Below are 6025 nucleotides of genomic sequence, written 5' to 3' on the forward strand. Positions count from 1 at the left end.
TAAATATTCCTGCTCCGTAATGGTTGCAGACAGCTGGGTTACTCTTCTCATCTCTCCGTGGAGGAGAAAAACCCACCCACCGAGACTGAGGTTTCCAAATCTACACAGAGCTGAGAAGCACGCTGGAAATCTTTGGAAGAGGTATGTTACTCCGCTCTCACGGCTGCCCAGGGAGAGTTCATCCCTCTCTCCCTCTCCCACCCCCCCCACGTCCTGGGGTGACCTTTCCGCTTACCTGGGTCTTTCACTTTTGCTAGATCAGTTAAGGCGGCTGCCAAGCACAAACTGGATGCTGCGTATTCTCAGGGATGGAGAAGAGGTTAAAAAATCTGCACTCTCCATCCTACCATTTCTCTCTTGGGGCTTCTCTTTGCATGGAAGGACAACACATTTTTAAGACTCACAGTTGTCAAAACCGAAGGGCTGCTCCCGAGCGGAGCTGGTGCCTCCCATCCCTTTCAGCTGGCAGGAGGGCACAGAGCTGCCGGCCCCACTGCGGTGGGCTGCGGTACCCCACGCCTCGGGCTGGCGCTCGGGACGCTGGCACAGGGGGAACAGTGGGTGGCACACGGGTGACTGGCGCTGTGCTGCAGTAACTGGCAATAGCTTTACTCGTGTGCTTTTTCCTGCACACCAGGAGAGGAAAATCCAAAAAAACCCAGAATTCAGCACTATTTTCAAAGGCAAAATGGAACCCCTTACACGCAGATGAACACTGACCCATCAGAGGCTGCGCTGGATGTTTCTAGATGTTTCTAGACATCTAGATAGACTCCAAACGGGCACCTTCCTATGCTCTTGGTGGCTTTCGCTCTCTGCCTCACACCTGACATGAGCTGGCTGTGTCCTGGTGGATTGAAGGTCCTGCAGAGGGGACGTTCTTGTCCCATCTCTGTGAGTGTGGGGCTGGGCCTGCTTCTGAATCTCTCACCTAGAGGGCTGGTAAGGCAAGTACAGGAGCTTTTTCTCCCACCCTTACATCATACACCACTCCATGCCTGCTTTGCTTTAGTTTTATGCCATTTTATGGTTATGCGAGGTGCAGTTAGAGCATCCAGAGGCAAGAAGAGGGTCACCCTTCACTCTGGGCACTCAAATGGGCTTCTTGGAGCTGACTCAGTCACCCTGGTTTATCACTGCTGCTTTTCGCTGCTCTGGAAGAACTCCATCCTGCCAAGAGGTAGGAAGGTAGTTTACAGCAAGTAGGAAACAAATTCAAAGTCCAGGTATAACAGGTAAAATGATAGCAGAAAATAATAATAATTAATAATAATCATTTAGATAGCTATTTTCTATTAAAGAGTTGCAAAGGTGTCTTTCAGGGTATTCCCAGGCAGGGAGCACTGTGGGGTACAGGCGAAACTTGTCTTGACTGGCATGGAATCGTTAAGAGAACTAGTAGGAAGGAAATTCCTCATTCTGAGCTGGATGAAATTCAGCCCTGGATGAGTCTAGGCTGCCCCTGACTCTGGAAACACAGACAAGACAACTTGTTATCCCATCACCCTTTCTCTGCAAGTGAAGGGGACGCAAACTGAACAAAATAGTAGCAGTGACATCGGGTTTCAAGATGTCGCAGTCTCTGATAAACGTGGTCCCTTCAAGATATCGTGATGAGGTCTACCAGCGTGGCGTGGGAGGTAGGGCTTTCAAACCTCGTTCTTTATCAGTATGGAGAAAAAGGAGCTTTTACAGAGTGTGAAGCAGAGTACCGACATACACGGGCCCGGCGTGGCTTGCGCTGATGCTGCTCCATACAGCGCACTGCATACAGTGTGGGTTTGTTAAGTCACGTTCCCAGAATCTGAATCTCCATGCACGATGGAAAAGCCTGGCGGGAAAGATAATAATTTCTTTCCTGAATGTTACTCTCCCTGGCATGCCTGATAATTTCTATTTTCTGACACAGAAAAAAATAATCCTATTTCAGGGTAAAGACACGTAGCTGTCTCCCTCCGTAGCTTCCACAAGTTCAACACAAACGTGGAATGTACGGCCTTCCCAACAGTTTGTATTGGTTTTGTCCTTGATGCCATAAAACCGGCATAATGTTGGGTGGTGATGAAATCAATTCATTCTCAAATATTTTTGGCACCCATGAAAACAGCAATATTTCAGGAGTCTCGGCATGGTGCTTTGTACCCCTCCCAACTAATTAAAGCCTGTGCTGTAAAAAGGGGGTTTGGGGCTGCCTCTGAGCTGGAAGATCACAAAACAGAGGAGGAGGAGTGGAAAGCTTTGTGAAGGAAGCTGGAAGAAAAAGTAACCAGAGTTTTTTCCATCTCCATTTCTAAGTCAAACTTGCCTGATGAGCAGGTACTGGGAACTCTGTTCCCGGCTGGGAGGCTGTGGCACTCTCCTTGGGAAGGCAGCCAGGTTATTGAATAGTTCTTGCTATGAAATAATCCAGAGGGGGGAAAACTAACCATGAAAACGGATCTTCAATGAACTGAAGGGAAGGAGGAAAGGGAGTTCAAAATAATCCATTGCATCCAATAGCAGGGAAAGTATTTTTTTTTTTTGTCACCACCCTGTTAGGAGGTTGGATAATAATTGGTTAGATATTATTCTCAAAACAAGTGTATTCTGTGTCTTCCACTATATATCACAATGTACCCTGCAAGGACATGAGGGCAACGCTCCCAATGTCACAGCCAAGGCCCACTAGAACAGCGGAGCCGAGGTTGAGTGTGGGCATTTGATAGAGAGTAAAGAGTCCAACCAGTGTGAACACGTGAAATTCCTCCTTGCAGAAGAAGCCTTTAAACACCCCATTGTTTCATGTCAGTCTTTTTGCTGTGTGTGTCTCTCCCATGGCCGGCATTTGCTCCCGGGCGCAGCGAAGGGCCATCTGCGCGGGGTGTTTCCATGAGCTCTGCCCCTGCTCCTGCCCCTCTGCCCTCCCGCTGCTGCTGCCGGTGCTCAGACGTCAGGGTGTGAATAAATGACGGTGGGGTTAAGGGTAACACCCTGGGTACAGCTTAACGCATCGCCCTGCAGCACTCGGGTCAGCCCAGCCCCCCATGAAAACTCTGCCCTAAGAGCCTGCTGTGGCCATGCGATTATTTCTCTCCTCCTCAAGTGTTTTGTCTCATATATTTTAATTTGTTTCCTGCTCTAGTAACGTCTCGTCTTAGCTTTTGGCTCTCGCCCAGCCTCGCTGATCACCTGTGAACATTAAGGGGCTGCGGCAAGACCCCTGGGTGACAACAGGGTGAATGGGTCCTTCCCTTCAGGAGCCGAGACTGGCCTCTCCTGCTCCTTAGGTGTTTGTACAAGTACATAAAGCAGCAACTTCTCCTTTTTCCAGGGGAGAAAGACAGCCTGCTCTTCACACGGGGCTTTCCGAGATAAAGGTGGTGGCAATCTGCGACGGAGCAAGCTTGCTTCTCTTGTGTGTGCTGCCAAGTGAGCAGCCAGCTGGAGCTTATTAGGAGTTTGCTTCCTTCTCAGGGCTTCAGACCATGGGGCCTCGTGCTGGAGTATACGAAAGCTTCTAAAATCGGAACGCAGTGCTGAAGTGTTATTTCACAAAGGACGTCATCATCTCATTTCCCATCGCTGTGGGAAGTTCCTTCCAAGATGCATACTGTGCGCTGGGGTAGTGCTCTGGGGCAAAATCTGCCCCTGGAGAGCCTGGTGGTGTGGGCTTCACAACGTGTGAGTGTCACTTCAAGGTCATGTTGTGGTTTAACCCTGGCTGGTAGTTAAGGAACACCCAGAGGGATGGGGAGGAGAACTGGAATGTAGAACTTGAGCGCTGAGGTAAGAACAGTTTAGTAATTGAAACAGAGTAAAAATGAAAGAACAATAATAACAGCGACGACAATAACAGTTAGAATGAAAAGGGGGAGGGAAAGAATAAAATCGAGAGGGAGAGGAGGAAGGAAACCCGTGGTGCACAGCTGCTCACCGCCACCACCGATGCCCAGCCGGTCCCGAGCAGCGACCCCCGCCCCGGCCACCCCCAGGTACCTGTGCCAGGCTGCTGTCCCATGGTAGGGAATGGTATGGAATGCTGCTTGGGCTGGTTGGGGGCAGCTGGCCTGGCCGTGTCCCCTCCCAGTTCCTAGTGCCCCTCCAGCCTTTTCGCTAGCAAGGCCTGAGGAGCTGAGAAGTCTCATCAAAGCCAAAACACAGCACCGCACTAGCTCCTCAGAAGATAATAACTCCATCCCAGCTGCAACCAGGACAGGCCATTAGATTTGTGTACATTTAAGTGATACTAGCCATGTTTATTTCTACTAGAAAAAAATTTTACAAAAAGCTACCATCTGGTGATATCTGGGGCACCAGTTGTTTCTGGACTTCCTCCAAAGGACATGTGGTGCCTACGCTGCTCTTCTGCAATAGCCTTTCCTGCATGTTGGCGGAACGGTGCTAACACGGAACGGGCTGTCTTCAGAAGGCAACGGGACTGCTGCTGCTCTGCTAGAGCAGTTCCCTAGAGACAGAGTAGCAAAAGTGCTGAGAGTATTCAGAAACTCTTGGTTTATCATTTTTTAATTTCTTAATGGAAGTATAGGGTTTGTGGGACGGGCCATGCAAAGACGGGAGGCTCCACCTCTCGTATTTGGATATTTTATTTACGTATGTATACTGTAAATCATTTATTTGAAAGCAAAACACTGTCAATATGAAGCAACATGGCTTCTTGTATGCAAACAGCTAAGGAGAAGGAGTCTGCTTCTTTTCAGTCTCGGTGCTTCTGTATGTCCTACACTGCCTCTAACTTTTTTTTTTGGGGGGGTGATTTTTCAAGGAGTGGTATGTTTAAATGTGCAGGTTATCAAAGATATGAGTTGTACATATGAAAATACATCATCACTGTTCTTCTAAGTGTTTCCACTGCCCTGCAGTAAGTAAATACACTTTCAGTAGAGCCTGTTCTCCTGTGGTTTCATAAAATTATATTGTAGAAACAAGAACCAGCTTTTGACATTGTTTTTTGTTTGGTTGTTTTTTTTAAACTAAAATGGTGCATAAATTTGTACCACGTCGCATTTCCTCAATCAGATAGAACCTGTAATGGCAACACCTTTGGTAAGCTAGAAAACAAGCAGAGCTTAGTGTTTGGGTTCTGTCACTCATTGCTTTTGTAAATACTTGAAGGATCAAGATTACCATGTTTCTTCTTCTAACTACAAAAGAGCATCCAAGCTTTTAGGGTAACGCTGTAGTGACAAGCCCATGCCCTGGAGCAGGGGGGTGAGTGCAGCACACCAGCACCTCTGGTACAGGGCGGTGCACCCCAGCCAGCTAGTACCTACACCTGCAGGGCTGGCAGGGCTCAGTGCCACTTGCAGGAAGATATGGCAGAAAACAGGATAAAGCATTTGTTAGAATAAATTAAAATGAGTGACCAAAACCTTCCAAATGATAGTTGAGGAGAAAGCAGTAATCAGGATGGTGCTTTCTACTTTGGCCCATTTTATGTCATCATCAGCTGCAGAATAAGCTTCAAGCAGTGACCTGGTTTAGAAGACAAATACTTAAAAAGTCAGTTCCAGTAAATATAGTTGTTGTCATCGGCTTCAGTAAGTACAACTACTCTGAAAATTTCAACCCAGGCAGCCCTAGATGCTGAAGGGACTAATGAGAACGACCGGAGCGGCATGTGGAGCTCTTCCTCTGCTCAGCAGCTTATGAAACAGGAGTAAACGGATGACCTGGCATGAACTGTTTCCCAGGAAAGCCTGTAAAAATTCCTCTCACTTACATTATTGATGACCCCTTTTTAAGTGAAATGTTTGCCTACAACCAAGAACTCTGGAGAAGCACAGCAAACCAACAAACTATTTAAACTGACGCATTCATTTGCCGCCCCTAGGACATACTCACTAGGGTTTTAAATTAGCACCTGACTTGAACGAATAATAATCATGTGATTAAATTATTTATACTTGAAGCCAACTTACAGAGGCTTTTGTCTGCTAAAAAATACATGATTTCTGAAGGCTTCAAATGCTTAAAATACAGATTGCATGTCTGAGGATGTTTTGCAAATCTTACTTAATTACAATAA

This window comes from Falco peregrinus, chromosome 5 (assembly GCF_023634155.1).
Source record: "Falco peregrinus isolate bFalPer1 chromosome 5, bFalPer1.pri, whole genome shotgun sequence".
Classification (NCBI taxonomy): domain Eukaryota; kingdom Metazoa; phylum Chordata; class Aves; order Falconiformes; family Falconidae; genus Falco; species Falco peregrinus.